At 42.1% G+C, this 18,830-nt stretch overlaps 1 long non-coding RNA gene across 1 annotated transcript; it reads right to left on the bottom strand.

The window, feature by feature from the left end:
• Nucleotides 1-1,705: 1,705 nt before the first annotated feature.
• LOC132397777 (uncharacterized) lies at nt 1,706-17,381 on the bottom strand. The gene is made up of 4 exons (XR_009513443.1): nt 17,230-17,381; nt 12,597-12,636; nt 2,184-2,297; nt 1,706-2,012 (listed from the first exon to the last, which is right to left on the bottom strand). It is a non-coding gene; the product is annotated as an uncharacterized LOC132397777 (long non-coding RNA).
• Nucleotides 17,382-18,830: the final 1,449 nt, after the last annotated feature.

The following is an 18,830-nucleotide window of genomic DNA, read 5'->3' as shown; positions in this document are numbered from 1 at the left end:
AGGGATTCTATGGATATGTTAATATCAAAACGATTGCAAGGGACAAAATTTGTCCTCTGGAAAATCAGAATGGCAATCTATGTATCAAGCCAAATAGATGGGAGAGGTTTTAAATGATACTTTTTACTCGGGAGATGGGTAGAATCGATAGAAGTGAGGCAAAGCAGCATCAACTTCATTAGCCCTGTACAGATTACAGAGGGGCAGGTGTTTGCTGCCCTGAGGAATAGTATGGTGAACAAATCCCCAAGGCCTGACAAGGTGCTCCCCCAGACCCCGTAGGAGGCAAGTGCAGAAATTTCTGGGGCCCTAGCAGAGGTAATTAAATCAAGCTTAATGACAGGTGAAGTACCAGAGCATTGGAGGAGACTCAGTATTGTTCCGCTGTTTAAGAAAGTGTCTAAGAATAAACCAGTAAGGCTGGTGAGTAATAGGAAAGTTATTGACATCAAGATCAGGGATGTAGTAGTCAGTGAGGAAGGCTATCAAGGCTTGCAGCAGGACCTGGATCGGCTGGAAAAATGGACTGAGAAATGGCAGAAGGAATTTAATGCAGACAAGTGTGAGGTGTTGCACTTCAGTAGGACCAAACAGGATAAGTCTTACACAGTGAAGAGTAGGGCACTGAGGAGTGTGGTAGAACAAAGAGATCTGGGAATACAGGTCCATCATTCATTGAAAGTAGTGTCACAGTGAGATAAGGTCATAAAGAAAAGTTCTGGCATATTGGCATTCATAAATGAAAGTAATGAGTACAGGAGATGGGATGTATGGTTGAAGTTGTATAGGACATTGGCAAGGCCTAATTCAGAGTATTGTGTTCAGTTTTGGTCACCTACCTACAGGAAGGATGTAAATAAGGCTCTTTTGATACACTTATTTCAACTGCTCTTTTAAATGTAAATTGTGCTTCACTTAGGAGATGTTTGTGAATGCTTTCCACAAACTAAATGATCGCTCAGTGCATCATTAAACCCATAATTGAACTGACAGTGATCAGTCAATTTCCCCAGTTCAGCCGCATACACTGAAGTGGATTCCACTTCCTCTAGATTCTGCATATGATACCTAATGCATTCTGCAATCAACAATTATCTTGGTTCTAAATGTTCCTATGTTACTGTCATGATATCAGCAAAGCTCACTTCAGCTGGTTTGGTTTGAGCAGTTAAACCTCCAAGAAAGCTGCATGCTTTTCCACCCAACACACTCAGCAAAACTGGTATTTGTTTCTCATTGGCTTTTCCAATTGCTTTGAAATACCTCTCAATTTGCTCGGTATACAATATGCAGATTTCTGTTATGTAATCAAATGTGTCAAATCTTTCCAATGTATGCAGCCATTTTAGGTCATTTTTATGATTATTATGACCCTGTACTCAATGTTTATGAAACTGAGAATTCTTTTGTTTCCAGTCTTTTTATTTAACTTGATCGTTGCTTCCTTTTGTGAAGAAAACATGCTGCTCTGATGAAAAGAAATGTGCTTTTTTTTAAACTTTGACCATTTCTTGCTGTGCTTTTTTAAAACAGCAGTTTCTCACAGCTCTTCAACATGTAGGTCATCATCTCAGGTTCATCTAAAACTTCCTCATCACCACGGTTGTGTTTTGTAACTCCAAAACATAAAACTAATTGAAAGGAAAACAAGGGAGCCAGCAATGCGAGTCTATCCTCAATTTTTACTTTAAGCAAGGTGCGTACATATGACATAGCATTCTGATGATGTATGCTCTGCACATACTTTTACATATAACCCATAATGAAATATTTCAACAACAAAGAATGCTTAGTCAAATAATACATTTGCAATGTTACTCATATATTACTGAAATATTAAATACACAACATAGCCCTTGTTTGAATATCCTTCCTCTCCCAGGCATGAGATCTTTGGAGCTTCTGTTGCCAGTTCTGTAGCTTTGGGTTTTTAACAGGATGGTGTTGCTAGCCCTATGTCCAATCCTGCTTCCTTTGTAGCTGGACTTGGGACTGTCCAGGATGGAGTTAAGCTGGAAGATGTACAGAGTGTAAAACAGAGACAGAAAGAAAGAAAAATTATTTCAACAGGTAAAGTTACCAAATAAAATTACATCTTTCAGTTTGCAGTTTAACATTGGAGTTTTTTTTTTATTTTACCGTTTTGTTTTTCTAGTACCCAGAAAAGGAAGTCATGAACTCACTCAGGGCTAGTTTGTCAGGCCAGGCCCATGCAGAAAATTGTTCTGAATTGAAGGTGCTGAAGTTGACGATGAAAGAATTCCTGGCATGTTGCATCACAAATGGAGTCTGGTAACCTACCACGGGAAGGAAATCATATGAATAACTGAGGAAATCCAAGTGAGCCTGCAGACAGGAAGGGAGAATTGGAGGATCATACGGTGCAAATGAAAGCTGTCTCGGCCAGTGTGTTTTGAAAGACTGTCCACTCTCCCCTGGACTGCCAAAACTTTCCTAACATGCAGAGACAAATTCCCTATTCAAAAACAAGACTCACTGTATAAAGTCTCCTGCTTTGACCGCTGAATCTTCTGGCAGTCATTTTAAATCTGTGTCCTCTTTTTACAGTCCTTCCTGCTGATGGAAGATTCTACCCAATTATCACCACCTAAACCCTTCAAAGTTTTCAACATCTTCCTTAAATTTCCTCTTATGGTTCTTTGAGAGAAACAAATGCAGTTCCTCAAGTTCTGGTGTACCTGTATTCCTGGTGAAATGGTAATATGTCAGTATGTTTAAAACAATCAGAAGTGGTGTTTCAGTATTATTTGTTTGCTATTTTTATTACTTGCATGATTTGTCTTTTGTGTGTAGTTTCTTTTGTTAGTCTTTGTTAATTATAGTTTTTCATAAATTCTGTTGTAGTGCTTCATTTTCCTTTGGGTGCCTGCAAGAACAGGAATCTCCAAGTAACCCATGGTGACATATGCATACTTCGATAACAACTTTGAACTTTGAATGTGATGCACCATCAATAACTCTCTGAGACATGAGGCGAGATATCGGCTTTTATTGACTGAAAGAAAGAACAAGCAGCAACTGACCACCATGCTACGTCCTGGAGACTGAGGGCAGGGCTCAGGCCTCAATCGCCTTTATACCGGGGTCAGTGGGAGAGTGGGAGGAGCCACAGGAGCAGTCAGTGGGGGGGGGGGGGGGCGTGTCCAGACAGGTATATGTAGTTCACCACAGAACGTAAATCCTTTTTTTATTTGGGATTAAGGTGATGATGAAAGGCTTTATCTGGCTGACCAATGGACTGAGTAGATCAGGAAGTGAGAGAAATGGGACAGATGATAAGAAGTTTAACAGAAGTTAGAGAAATCAATGTTCATTCTGTGGTTTGAGGATTGCCCAGGTGAAATATGCATTGCTGCTCTTCTAATTTGTGTTTAGCTTCACTCTGCAATAGATGAGGCTGAGGATAGACATTCCCCTCCACCATCCTCTCCATTTGCCCATCATCCAACCACACTGACAGGTTGTGAAATCTGTTGTTTTGCAGAAGCAGTACGGTGAAATGCATAAAAAGACTATAAGTTACAAACATATATATATAATAAATAGATTAAGTATTGGGAAAAGAGAACCCAAAAAAGTGAGGTAGTTTTCATGGTTTGGTTCATTATCCAATCAGGAATCTGATTGGGGAGATTGGGGTGGAGGGGAGGAAGCTGTTCCTAAGGCATCGAATGTGTGCCTTTAAGCTCCTGTACCTCCTTGCTGATGGTAGTCATAAGAAGAGAGCATATTCTTGGTGATTGAGTCCACCTTTTTGAGACATTGCCTTTTGAAGAGGTCCTTGATGTTGGGAAGGTTAGTGCCCATAATGTAACTGACTGGGTTTGCAACCCTTTGCAACTTTTTTCAATCCTGTGAAATGGTCCCTCCATACCATACACTGATGTACCAGTTAGAATGCTCTCCATGACAACCTGTAGAAATCTGCTTTCCATTGGCCCCTCTACCCACTGTTCCTATCTGCGTTTCCCACCTCCCTCACTTGATTCTATGCTCCATCTTTCTCTCTTAATAAGATTCCATCACCTGCAGCCTTCTGTTACCTCCACTTATCACCTCCCAAACTCTGTTACCCAATCCCCACTTCAGTTCCCCCCACCTCCTGAATCTACCTATCATTGCCAGCTCTTACTCTACCCCTTCCCTCAGCCTCTTTATGCTGATTATCTTTCTATCTCTCAGTACAATTGAAAGGTCTCGACACTGATTATCCATTCTCCTCAGCAGATGCTGACCCTCTGGGTTCCTTCAGTGTTTCAGGTGTTACTCGTGATTGCAGCATCTACAGTCCTTTATGTGACCAATGAAGACTTTGATGAGAACTGAATGTACCTTCTTTGGTGTAACTATTCTAATGCCGGTCAGTAAGATGATTTATCATGAACTGTTAGAGGGTTTTTCAGCTTCCATAGGTCATACCATGTTACCCACTGGTTGGTGGGATGGGACACCTGAACATAGTTTAATAGCAGCTCTGTATTCAGCTTCTGTGTTTAACTAGTTTGGTAAGGAGACAATAGGTCCAGAAGGCTGTAATTGGAAACTTTTTGTGATGACTGAAGACAGTTTTGTATGGCCACTTGGATAAACAAGTAACAGGGGAAAACTTTACATTGAAGGCAGTGATTTCCCATCAAAAACTGTGTCTGGTACCACAATGTATTAAAGTCAGACTGTGCTTGGTTTCTCCTATACAGAGGAGGGAAATGTAGAGGGTCTTAGTAGTTTCTAATTAAATGCAGCTCCAGAGCATTTATTATTTCATTTTATTATTTAATGTGGATAAATGTGAGGTTATCCACTTTGGTGGCAAGAACAGGAAGGCAGATTACTATCTAAATGGAGTCGTTAGAAAAGGTGAAGTACAACGAGATCTAGGTGGTCTTGTACATCAGTCAATGAAAGCAAGCATGCAGGTACAGCAGGCAGTGAAGAAAGCTAATGGCATGCTGGCTTTTATAACAAGAGGAATTGAGTATAGGAGTAAAGAGGTCCTTCTGCAGCTGTACAGGGCCCTGGTGAGACCCCACCTGGAGTATTGTGTGCAGTTTTGGTCTCCAAATTTGAGGAAGGACATTCTTGCTATTGAGGGAGTGCAGCGTAGGTTCACAAGGTTAATTCACGGAATGGCGGGACTGTCATATGTTGAAAGATTGGAGCGACAGGGCTTGTATACACTGGAATTTAGAAGGATGAGAGGGGATCTGATTGAAACATATAAGATTATTAAGGGATTGGACACACTGGAGGCAGGAAGCATGTTCCCGCTGATGGGTGAGTCCAGAACTAGAGGCCACAGTTTAAGAATAAGGGGTAGGCCATTTAGAACAGAGATGCAGAAAAACTTTTTCACCCAGAGAGTGGTGGATATGTGGAATGCTCTGCCCCAGAAGGCAGTGGAGGCCAAGTCTCTGGATGCATTCAAGAGAGAGTTAGGTAGAGCTCTTATAGATAGCAGGGTCAAGGGATATGGGGAGAGGGCAGGAACGGGGTACTGATTGTGTATGCCATGATCACAGTGAATGGCGGTACTGGCTAGAAGGGCTGAATGGCCTACTCCTGCACCTGCTGTCTATTGTCTATTTAATACATGCAAGGTCAGGTGGAGCCTCCAAGCTTGCAAGCAATAATTACTTTGTTAGATGAGAATAACAGTACAAAGGCAGGGAAATTGATCAGGCTGAATATGATAAAATTGGTGAGTAGGTCATATAGATCGGACTTATGCAGAGCGGGACCGAGTAATGGACTTTTCTGCAAAATGGGATATCCAGGAGCTTTGGAGATTGAGGGGAGAACTAATAGAAATTTAATAATTTATGGGAGACATAGATTGGGGTAGAAATGTCAAGTACTCAAGGATATGCACTTTAGCTGAGAGGAGGGTGCTTAATCATAGAGTCATAGAGCACTACAGACAGATACAGGCCCTTTGCCCAGCCACTCCATGCCAACCATGCTAGTCACCTATCTAATCCCAATTTCCTGTGTCTGGCCCATATCTCTCTAAGCCCTGCCCTTCCATGTACCTACCCAAGTGCTTCTTAAATGATACAATATTGCCTTCTTCTGACACTTCTTCTGACAACTTCTTTTGAAAAGTTGCCTCTAAAGGCCTTTTTAAATCTTTTTGCTTCCACCACTAATCTATGGCCCCCAGTTTTTCACCCCGCTACCCTGATGAAAAGACTGCTATCATCATGCTCTTTATGATTTTATAAACTCATTCTCCTAAATTCCAAGGAATAACAACCTAACCTCACCAACATTTTCCTATAACTTAGGCCCTATAATTAAGGCAACACCCTCATAAATCTTTTCTGCATTCTTTCCAACTTAGCCACATCTTTCCTATAAAAGGATGAGCAAAACTGCCTACATTTCTCCAAGGCAGTACACACAAAATGCTGGAACAACTCAGCAGGTCAGGCAGCAGCTATGGAGATGAATAAACATTGATGTTTCGGGCTGAGGCCCTTTTACAGGACCGGAAAGGAAGGGGGAGGATGCCAGAATAAATAGAGGGGAGGGGAAGGAGGTAAGGCCAAGTGGGTAGGAAAGGGAAAAGGCTGGAGAGGAAGGAATCTGATAGGAGAGGAGATTGGACCATAGGAAGGTGGAGGAGACCCATGGGGAGGTGATAGATAGATGAGCAGCGGTAAATTTCAGAGTGGAGAATAGAAGAAGCGGGAAATGGAGGAAAAAAATGTTTTACCATATTCATGCCATCAAGTTGGAATATGAGGTGTTGTTCCTCTGGCCTGAGGGTGGCCTCATTGTGGACTGGAAGGACTGTTTGGGGCTCTGAATGGAGGTGGGGGGAAGAGGTGAATGGGCAGTTGTAGCACTTTGGCTGCCTGCAGGGTTAAGTGCTGGGAGGGAGGTTAGTGGGGAGGGATGAATGGACAAGGGACTCCAAGTGAGGTCTCACCAATGACTTATACAATGAAACATAATGTCCCAAATCAGTGCCCTGACAGATGAAGACCAGTGTGCTAAATGCATTTGTCACCACCCTCTTTAATTATGACACTGCTTTCAATGAACGGTGCATTTGTATTCCAAGGGCTCACTTATCCATCACATTCCCTAGCGTTCTTCCATTCTCCTGTAATGCTCTGCTGGCTTGATTTCCCAAAATTCATCACCTTACACTTATCAATATTGAAATTAATTTGTCATTTCCTTGCCCATTTCCCTAACCAATCAAAAGCCCCCTATAAACCTCTTCACTTCCAGCAACGTCTCTGAATATTGTGTCACTTGCAAACGTACTGAACTAATCTTGCATACTTGTGTCCAAATCATTCAAGTAAATAAGCGACCAGAGTTCTAACACTGACCCCAGCTGCATACCACTAGTCAGCAACCTCCTTTCTAAAAATAACCTTCAAACACAGTCTGTCCATGGCCTCCTCTACCGTCAAGATGATGTCTGTCCATGGCCTCCTCTACCGTCAAGATGATGTCTGTCCATGGCCTCCTCTACCGTCAAGATGATGTCTGTCCATGGCCTCCTCTACCGTCAAGATGATGTCTGTCCATGGCCTCCTCTACCGTCAAGATGATGTCTGTCCATGGCCTCCTCTACCGTCAAGATGATGTCTGTCCATGGCCTCCTCTACCTTCAAGATGATGTCTGTCCATGGCCTCCTCTACCATCAAGATGAGGTCACACACAGGTTGATGGAGCAATACCTTATCTCCTGTCTAGGGAGCATCCTACCTGCCGGAATGAACATTCAACTTACAGACCTCCGTTGATACCCCTGCCCCCCCCACTTTACCCCATCCCTATCTATAATTTTAGTCTGGTTCTCTTTCTCTTTCTCCCTCCTCATTATTATCTCCCCCCAGTCCTACCTTTCTTTCTCTTTTATTTCCCATAATTCTCCACCTTCCCCAGCCCATTTCCCTTCAGCCTATCACTTTCCAGCTCTCTACTTCATCCCTCCCCCCACTTCTTATCCCCCCTCGACCATCCTATGTTACTTCACTCCTGGTGAAGGGTTTCGGCCCGAAACGTCGTCACTACCTCCTCCCATAGATGCTGTCTGGCCTGCTGAGTTCTGCCAGTATTTTGTGTTTTTATTTATTTCAGCAAATGCAGATTCACTCATGTTGCCTTCAAACACTACCCTCTACTTCTGCTTCTGCTCCTGAGCAGATTTTTAATCCACCTAACACCCTAGGGTTCCATCGGACCGACCCTTCCAGACCAGCCTACTTTGTGGGACCTTGTCAATGGCCTTTCTGAAGTTCAAATAGGCAATATCCACTGTTATACCATCGTCTAACTTTTGGAATTACCTCTTCCAAAACACCTACAAAGATGTGCAAACTGCTAATCAGACTCAGTCTATCCAAATGCAGGTGGATGTTGCCTCTCAGAATTGCTCCAGTAACTTCCCTATAACTGATGTCAGGCACAGGCCTGTTCTTGATGCTCTTTTTAAATAATAGAACAACATTATCCACATTCCAATCTTCAGGAACTTCACTAGAAGCTAATGATGAAGCAAATCTCTCTGTAAGAGCCTCCGCAGTTTCTAGCCTCCCACAAAATACAATAATGTTTTCAGTCAGGCCTGAGGATCTACCCACCTTCATGTGCAGTAAAGCTGCAAACACCTCCTCCTGGGGAATATAAATACTCTCCAGAACACCTCCACTTAGTTCCCTTATCTCTTGAGCAACCGTGATTTTCTCCTCAGTAAATATTGAGGAGAAATATTTGTTTAAATTCCTACCATAAGCAGTGCTGCTGATCTCAGAAGGAGACCGACTCTGGCCTGTGATGGAACCAGAACCGGGTTTAATATCAAGAGTGTATGTTATGAAATTTGTTAACTTTACAGCAACAGTACAATGAAATACGTGATAAATAAATATAGAGCCAAAACAGAATTACAGTAAGCATACTATTAAGCATGTCTATTAAGTAATTAAGTTAAAACAAGTAGTGCAAAAAAACACAAATAAAGAAATAGTGACTTAGTGCTCATGGATTCATAGGTTCAATGTCCATTTAGAAATCGGACGGCAGAGGGGAAGAAGCTGTTCCTGAATCTCTGAGTGTGTGCCCTCAGGCTTCTGTACCTCTGACCTGATGGTAACAATGAGAAGAGGGCATATCCTGGATGGTGGGGGGTCCTTAATGATGGACACTGCCTTTCTAAGGCACTATATCCGGATATTCACTATCCAGGGCCAAGGAGCCTTTATTGCCAAGCTCAGCTTTTTAAACACAGCAGCTGTGAGCTTAAGATCAAAGTGTTGTTTTTGAGTAAGTTAAAGTTCCAACCAATATTCTTAGTGTTTAAGAAATGGTTAGTAATTTGGAAATCTTTCTATTATAGAAATCCTCTGTGGGCTTTAAGCGTGCTTTAAGATTTTTTTCTGGTTTTAAATGTGTATCACTAAAAATAAATTAACTGTGTTTAAATGACTTTAGTAGCTTGAAGTACCTCCTCCTTGGCAGGGAGGAGGGGACCTACCACTCAGATAATAGACATTACAGATAAACTCACTGTGGAGAATAAAGAGGGAAGTGAACTGGTCTTTGAAGAGTAGATAGCTACAGAGTAAGCTCCCTTTAGTGAGGGTATCTGTAACTATGTACATCAGGTAGGGAAGAAGATTTTTTGTTTGAGTATAGAACTTTGAGGTCAGCAAACCCAAATACTATCACCCTTCCCAGCTATCCTTTTATTCTTAATATAGCTATAGAACCTCTTGGCATCTCCCTTAATCTTACCTGCCAGATCCATCTCTTATCCTCTCTTTGCCGTCTCGCTATCCCTCTTAAGTGCCTTCTTAATCTTTGTACAGTCAGCAAGGGACTCACCTGAGCCAAGCTCCTAAACCCATGTATGCTTTCTTCTTTTTCTTGACCAGACCCTCAATATCTCTCATCAGCCAGGGAGATTGCAGGGCAAGTTTTTTGCACAAAGAGTAGTGAGTATTCTGGAAGGATTTCCCAGCAGTGTGCTACGGGCAGATATAACAGTGGCTTTTCAGAGACTTTCAGATAGACACAGGAATATGCAGCATTTGAAGGATATGGATCTTGTTGGCCAAAGAGCCTGTTTCACCAGATTAGATGGATATAGGATGAACCCAAACAATAACCTGCTTTTTTAAAGGCTGATTTACGTGTTTCATCCAAACAATATTAGTCACTTAGAGAAAACACCACAGGGGAAAAAAAACTGATTCTGTGGGTAGCTTAAGCTGCACAACAGCAGATCCTCCAGTCTGAGTGGTCTGGACTGCTGTTTATGCTCCATACAAGCACTGTCTCACTCTACTGGGCTTTGCCTTGAAAGAACAAAATCCCTCTGTCAAACTTCTCATATTTTGTCTGTCTCTTCCCCCTCAGTGAGGATCAGTGTGCGTTCTCCGAGACATGGCCTCTTGTTTCGAGCATCAAGGAGGCAGTAGAGGAGCATTAAGACCCATACTCAATAAATTAGGAATAGCTTCGACGTTTAGCTAACAGATTTCTGGGTGTTTCATGATCCCATGAACTCTGTCTCGGCTTCATTAGTTCTTTTCTTTACTCTGCGTATTTATGTTTGTAATTTATAAATGTTTATGTCTTTGCTCTGTACTACTATCACAAAACAACCCATTTCACATCATGTATCAATGCTGATAAATCTGATTCTGACTCCAATTCAGATTCAACTTGGTTCACCAGATTGATTCCTGGGTTAGGGGCTGGGTCATATTCGGCAGACTGAGCTTCTGTGTTACAAGTTTACAAGATCAAGTAGATTTAGGACTGAGCTGAGGAGGCTTTTCCCTGAGAGTGGTGAATCTGTGAAACTCTCTGCCCAATGAAGCAGTGGGGGCTACCTCAGTAAATATAATTAAGACAAGGTTGGATAGATTTTGGCATAGTAGGGGAATCAAGGGTTATGGGGGAAAGACAGGTAGGTGGAGATGAGTCTATGGCCAGATCAGCCATGATCTTACTGAATGGTGGAGCTGTCTCGACGGGCTAGATGGCCTACACCTGCTGTTATTTCTTAAGTTTTCTGTTCTGTTCTAGTTCTAATCGACAAGCTCCAAAATCAGGGCCTCCTACAAATGGGTTCTTGACTTCCTGACTGGGTGACAACAGTCTGTGTGGATCAGAAATAACATCTTTTTCCTGCTGACAATCAACAATGGCTAATCAATGAGAGGACACAGTTTTAAGGTGCTTGGAAGTAGGTACAGAGGAGATGTCAGGATTAAGTTTTGTACGTGTAGAGTAGTGAGTGCGTGGAATGGGCTGCCGGCAATGGTGATGGAGGAGGATTCAATAGGATCTTTTAAGAGGCTCCTGGACAGGTACACGGAGCTTAGAAAAATAGAGGGCTATGGGAAACCTGAGGTAATTTTTGAAGTAAGTACATGTTCGGCACAGCATTGTGGGCTGAAGGGCCTGTATTGTGTTTTAGGTTTTCTACGTTTCTAAGAGCTGATGTCACTAAACAAATAGCATTTTTGTGGCATGAGCAGGTAAAGTTGTCCTCCGCCAGGGCTTGGGGTCAGGGTCTGAAAATCAGTTGTCAGTCATACAGGATGGAGTTTAAATGGAATTCCTTCCTCAGAGGATTTTCTGGAGCTGTCTACCCAAGGTATAGGGAGGCTCAGTCATTAGTTTATAACGGAGATCTGTAGATTTGGGACATTAAAAGAATCAAAGAATATGGGCCACAAGAGGTTGCAGATGCTGGAATCTGGAATTTTAAAAAAAAGCTGCTGGAGAAGTTCAGGAGATCAGGCAGCATCGGGATCAAAACCCAATCAAAATCAGGTTTAACATCACAAGCATATGTTACTAAATTGGTTATTTTGCGGCAGCAATACTTTGCAAAACATAACAATAAAAACTATAAATTATAATAAAATTACATTATATAAGTAGTGCAGAAAGAGAGCCAAAAGAGAAACAAAAATGGTGAGGAAGTGTACATGGATTCGTTCATAAATTGAATGACAGAGGGTAAGAAGCTGTTCCTGAAACATTGTGTGTGTGTCTTCAGGCCTTGGTACTTCCTCCATAATGGTAGCAATGAGGAGAGAGCATATCCTGGGTGATGGGTCCCTCAATGATGAATGCTGCCTTTTTGAGGCAGTGCCTTTGGAGGTGTTCTTGATGCTAGGAAGTCTAGTGCCCATGATGGAGCTGGCTGGGTTCACAAATTCCTGCAGCTTTTTCTGATCCTATGCAGAAGCCCCTCTATACCAGATGATGATGCAACCGGTTAAAATGCTCTTCATGGTACATCTGCAAAAGATTGTGAGTCTCTTTGTTCACATTCTAATTCTCATACTTCTAATAAAATATAGTTGCCTTTTTATAATTACATCAATATGTTGGGCTAGGTTAGGTCTTCAGAGATGTTGACACCCAGGAACTTGAAATTACTCACTCTTCCTACTGCTGTTCCCCCGAATAGCGCTGGTGAGTGTCCTCGTCTTCCTTTGCTGAAGTCCTACTGACTTCAAGTAAGTTCTATGATCTTAATGACATTGAGTGCAAGATTATTGTTGCAATACCCTTCAACCTGCTGTTGTACCTTGCTCCTGTATGCCTTCTCCTTGTCACCATCTGAAATTCTGCCAAGAAAGAGAAAAAAAAAACAAATTATGCACAAATAAAAGTAAGTAAACAGCATTTACAACAAAAATGAGTCCTCAGACACAAAGCCACAGACTGGAGACCCTGTGTATCTTTGCAGTTAATGACTGTGTACCCAAGCATTTCAGGATCTTATGATTATTAAAGATACCTCTGGAAATAATAATGACTCTGTCCCCAAGTTGGGGCCTCAGATGTTTCCTCAGGAGTTTTGGCTGTTGTGATGTTACAGCCAGATTTCCAGTGCGGTGGGAAATTGGGACACAAATCATCCTCCAATTTGCACATCAGGTAGCTCAGTGAATAACTGTATCATTGCAAACAGATTACTGACCCAACTGATACCCGTGGACTGCACACATCATCTGATGTTATTATGCACGTTCCAACACTTCACCTTAAACAGCCTCTCATTGCAAAGTCAGTTGAACCGTTTAAGGAGACTTGCCAGACAGTTGCTTCAGTTTCACACGCAGAGAGGTAATTTAGGAATGAAATCAGTTTCAAGTGGCAAAAATCCAGGCATGAATAGTTAAAAAAAGAAAACTTATTGGAAAGATCATTGCAATTTAAATGAGGGCCAACATTTGACCAGTAGAATGGCATTCTTAATGTGTCAAATCATTGTTCATGGATTTGCCATTAGCTCAGTTCCCAATGTCAGCCATCAATTACCATTCTCCTCTTGTTTCAACTTCTTATTTTCACTATCCATATCTCCAAAACCCATTCACTTTCTCCTATACACCTGTCTTTCCTCCTAAACACTTTCCTTTTACTTTTCCACTGTGCACCATTCTTTCCCCTGTACCTTATTTCTTCCCTTCTACCTCTTCCAATAATACACCACCCATCCAGAGCATTCAAACCAAAACCAGAGCTTGATTTTGGGTCAAGGTAGTGCCTAGTTGTAGTATCCATCAAGATTGTGGCTCAGGCTTTGGGACAGAGAGAGTAGTTGGGGTTAGTTTAGGGCTTACGTAGGTACAGGGATGTGGGGGAGTTAAAGGTCAGGCAAGAGCTTAGGCCTCTGCTCCATGCTCCATGTTCAAAATCCAGCAACGAGGACTTGCAACAAAAGAAAACTATGGTCATATGTTGGGTCGGCAGACCAGTGAAACCCCAGGTTACTGAGTCATGTGTGGGAAGGGGGCACGTGGGGCTCTGACCCCCTAGGTTCATGGGTGGGTAAGACCAGAGTTCAAAGCCTTGCTCTTGGAGTCCCATCATCTGCAAGCTCAGAATGCAAGGCCTGGAGCTTGAGGTCTTCATTCAGGATCCTCATACATTAACAGCAGCAAGTCCTGGAGTTGATACCAAAGATTGAAGCCCAAAGGTCAATTGGAGGTTCACGTCAAGGCCAGATAGCCAAAGCCCTGCGTCTGTGAGTCAAAAGCCCAAAGTCTGCTGGGGGCTGGAGGCCCGGAGGCTGCCTGCCCTGGAGTTAAAGGATTATCTATATGTATGATGGGTGTGTGGGAGGGAGGGAGAACATGGGCCTGTCTTGATGTTGTTTTGTGGCTGTTGCTTATGTTGTTCTGTGAACACAGCGCTGGAATATGGCTTCCCCAGCACCTCCTTAGGTTGTGTTGGCTGTTCACACAAATGATGTATTTTGCTCTTTGCTTATGTGACCAATAAATAAATCTATATCTTGTTGGCTAGAAAGGACTAGTTTACAAATCAGTGAATTTGGATGAATCGAGAACAGTGGAAGCAGATAAACCAGTTGTCTTTGTTTCTCCCTGTTCTGTGACTCTGAGCTGACTTGTGCTCTGGGATAATCTAATCAGAGCAATTGAGGCTACGTCCACACTACACCAGATAAATCCGCAACCGAAGCTTTTTCTCTTCGTTTTTACCCTTCGTCCACACTAAAACGGCGTTTTCCTCCCCCGAAACCGGAGCTTTTCAGAAACACTTTCCAGGATGGGTATTTTCGAAAACACTGCCCGGGCAGATCAGTGTGGATGGGGTAACCAGAAAAATCTGAAAACGCTGTCAGATGGCAGCGTGCTATTTCATTGTTTTCTTGAATGCAACCAACAATTTCAGAACAGACGGCAATGTGACTGAAGCCAGAAGAGTTAGAAATGTACTCACCAAATACTTTGACCCATAACTTACTGAATAAATAAGTATACTCACTTTGCCCTGTTTTCTGTTCTTCCTGGAATGAAGATGGTTTACCTATTTATGCAAGTACTTCTCTGACAATGGATGTGTAACAGCCTAATGCAATATTGTGTGGAAATACAAGATAATACTGATGCAGACATGTTTTACACAGTTAACAAGGGGCTTTATTAATGCAACAGAGTTCGTCAGTTTTTCAATGTTCGTTGTCAGTTGGGTCCATCTGTCCGTGAGCTCCCTGTCGGTTGCCTCCGTACGCTCCAGTATTTGTTTTTTTTTACTTTTAAGTTCTCCTGCACGAGAGCCAACAGCTGTCCGTCGTTTTAAGTTTTTCTAGTCTATAACTACACAAACGCGCACTTTTACTGCAAGATTTGACACCAAACATGTCACTTGTTTTCGGTAGATGTGTCCTGTGCATGCCCAGTAGGAGGAGATTCGCCAAAATCTCTGTTTCGATGTGGATAGAGATATTTTCAAAAACGCATAGTGTGGACGCCTATCGTTTTTACACGAAACCGGCATTTTCAAAATTATCCAGTCTAGTGTGGACGTAGCCTGAGTTAAAGAGATGCTACTCCTCCCTCAGGGAATAATCATTGACCCATTGACTGTTTACAAGATATGGTAATGTTAGTTTTGATTTTCCACAACTATAATAGTTTCTTTTGGCTTCAAATCATCATCCATTTCCAGCAAAGAAAACAGGACCAGAAAATATAGAATCATAATCTTTAGATTCCTGGTTCATTTATTTACATGCCAATGAAATATATTAGCACTTTTCATTATTTTATTAATAGAGTTAATCTGTGAAGATCTGCTTTCGGAAACATTTGCTTTCAGCTGTTTTTCGTCTATTGATTGGGGATGACAGTTAACATCTGTCAGGTGCTGACTATGAACACTTAACCTGATGCCATCTGACACTAACATTTACGCACAGCGTACACGCGCTGTTGCATGCAATCACTTTGATCAATTGAAGCCAAATCAAGGTGAAACCTTACGTGTCAAGGAATTGGTGCTGCTGAATATTTTAGCTCCCAATTGAGAAATATGTGTTGGCGGACAAAGTAATCCTTTCCATATATAGAACCAGCTGCCAGAGGATGCTGCTGAGGTGAGCGTTTTAACAACTTTTTAAAAAACATTGGACAGGTACACGGATAGGAAATCTTTTGAGGGGTATTGAACAAACACAGGCAAGTGGGATCAACTCAGATAGACTATAATATATAGGAGCAGAAGTTGGCCAATTGGCCCTTCGAGTCTGCTCCACTATTCAATCATGGACTGATCTAATTCTTCCAGTCATCCACACTCTCCTGCCTTCTCCCCATACCCTTTGATGCCCAGACTGTTGGGTTGGCAGGACAAGTTGGAGCAAAGGGCCTGATTCTGTGTTGTATGACTCTGTACACCATGGCTGTTACCTATTACTTTATGAACTTCCTTTCCATATTATCAGTGCACCTTGTGTGCCATGTGCTTCCACATTGCTGATCAGACTGTTGCACCTGATCAAAACCTCCCCGTGGTTCCCATTCACCACCACGACTGCATTCTCCTCATCAACTCTGTCTGTACTCATCAAGCAACTTCAAGTTTCAAGAGAACGTTAAAATTTGAAGTATAGCCAATAGACAGAACATGAATTATAAAGTCACTGACGAAAGAGAGAAAAGATTGTTCAAAACAAAACCTTAATGCAAGAAGAGCACCATCAGAGCCAACCCTGTGATCGGGCAAGAGGTGCATTTTTTACAAAGTTAATTCAAATAATGACATTGACACAGCAATATAATATTCAGGAGTTCATCAAACACACTGTTTACCATTTCAGATTAAAAGTCCACAACACACTCAATTCTCTGAAGAGCCGAGTGAAAGGGATGTTGAGGAGTGACAACTGCTAAGGTAGGGCTGTGTAGGTTGGTTCAGGAACCTGACCATCAGTGCCCTCACAATTTCTCCCTGTGCCTCCCTCAAAATTCTTAGATACATCCCTAAAAGTCCTGGTGATTTAATTATGTTAGGTTCAGCCACTATTTCTAATACTTGTCCAGGATTAATTCGCAATTTATACTGTTTTATATATCTCCTCCTCTCCACTTTGTTTAGAAGCAGCCACTGCCCTGGTAAATTCAGACGTGAAGTACTAACTTAGCAAACCTATACTACCCGTGGCATCTATATACAAGCACCCATATTTGTCCTTAATGGGTCCCAATCCTCCACATTATGTCTATTAAGCATTTACAGATCCCAATTTGTATAGCAGATAATTTGAAAGATTTACAACCCTTTGAAACAAGTAAGCTCTCTTCACCTCATTCTTTAAAACAAAGTGAATTCTTCAGATAGCATGTCCCAAGATGCTTTCAATGTCCAACTTATCAAAGCCCCTTGGGGTTTAGTATGCTTAAGATTACCTTTAGTTCTTCAAAACAGTAGAAAGTATTCACCCAATCAGTTTAAACTTCCTTCTTTCATGCCTAGAATTATTCCAGTACACCCGAACTCCACTGCATCCAAAGCAAACAATGCATAATGAGAGCAGAGCTAACTGCATTAATCCAGTGAGGTCTCTCCACAACTGTCTACCTTTCAGAAAGACTTTCACAATCTTAAACTGCACCTCCTTGCAATAAAGAGAAGCACCTATTTGTCTTTCTAACTACTTGCTAAATTTCATGGTAAGTTACTGATTCCTTTATGAGACACCAAGATGCCTGAGAACACACAATTTAATCATCTCACAAAGTTACACAGTAAACTGTTGCTTCATTCATGCTGCCACGATAAACATGATCTCATATCCCAGTGTTGCCCACATACTCCATTTCCCCACCTCTCTCTTTGCAATGTCAGAAAACTTATCCATACACAGTGTTTTAGTACTTTTCAATTCCAATATCTCTCCTCTTGGTCTTGGGTTGTCATAGGACCTTGAGGGTGATTTGCTTCCACTCCAGTGCTGTGGGTTCTAAGGTGGCTGGGACCAGTAAACGCTGCAAAAGGGTGAGTCAGGAGGTGCTTGCCTAAAGAAGCAGAATGGTTTGTAGGGTGATCTGCTCTTTCTGTAGTTAATGCTGGACTTCTAGGCTCCTCCATTGACATACTTAGCACAATCCTGAATGCTGCTTCTGTATTTTGAAGAGTCATGACTGTGAACTCTCTCAAAATGTTACAATTTTTTCAATTTCTCTGCCTCTGGTAATCATTCGCTATAACAGGGTACAGACTGTGTCAGCCATGTGCGCAGATGTTGCAGCCTGCCGTGGTTTTGTGTAATTACAGTCTTGGTGCTGGAACGATTGCCCCAGAAGAGAGCAGTGGGTAGAGATCTGTCTCACTGTGCCAGAGACCCAAGTTCAACCCTGACCCCGGATGCTGGCTGGGTAGTGTTTGCACATTGTGTGTATTTCCTTCCTCACCCCAGAGGCTGGGGTGGTGGGTTATTTGACAGCTACAAATAGTGTGTAAGTGAGCAGCAGATTCTGCAATGTGTGGAGAATGAAAATGGGATTAACGTAATAGATAATTCATAGTCAACATGGACTCAGATGGCTGAAGAATCTGTTTCTCACTATGATATGACTAGGAAACTGACATTGGTCCTACCCTTCCAGTGAGTTTGAAGACATTGTTGATGGTTCTCTGAGATGCCTGTAATGGATAAACCAGACAGAGGGCCTCATCCCAATCTCAAGCGATGTCTGTGTGGCGTAGACACATTCCCCTTGTGTCTCTGTAGGTTTCCTTGGGTACTTCAGTTCATCCCCACAAACACATGCTGGTTAATTGGCTCCAGTAAAGTGACCCTAATAAATGGAAAATAATGAGCATGTGAGCGAGGATATATATATGTGAGCGAGGATATATATACTGAGGAAACTAAGTGGGAAATAGTTATGATGTGAAGGCCTTGAGAGCATGCATAGACTTAATGACCTCCTATATCTTCCAGTAAAATTATCTTAATCTGCAAGCAAACTTTTCCTCAGGTGGCCAAAAGCTATAAAATTATGAT

The sequence above is a fragment of the Hypanus sabinus genome, chromosome 8 (assembly GCF_030144855.1).
Source record: "Hypanus sabinus isolate sHypSab1 chromosome 8, sHypSab1.hap1, whole genome shotgun sequence".
Taxonomy (NCBI): domain Eukaryota; kingdom Metazoa; phylum Chordata; class Chondrichthyes; order Myliobatiformes; family Dasyatidae; genus Hypanus; species Hypanus sabinus.
The sequence above is the reverse complement of the archived record's forward strand: the minus strand, read 5'-3'. Positions and strand labels throughout refer to the sequence as shown.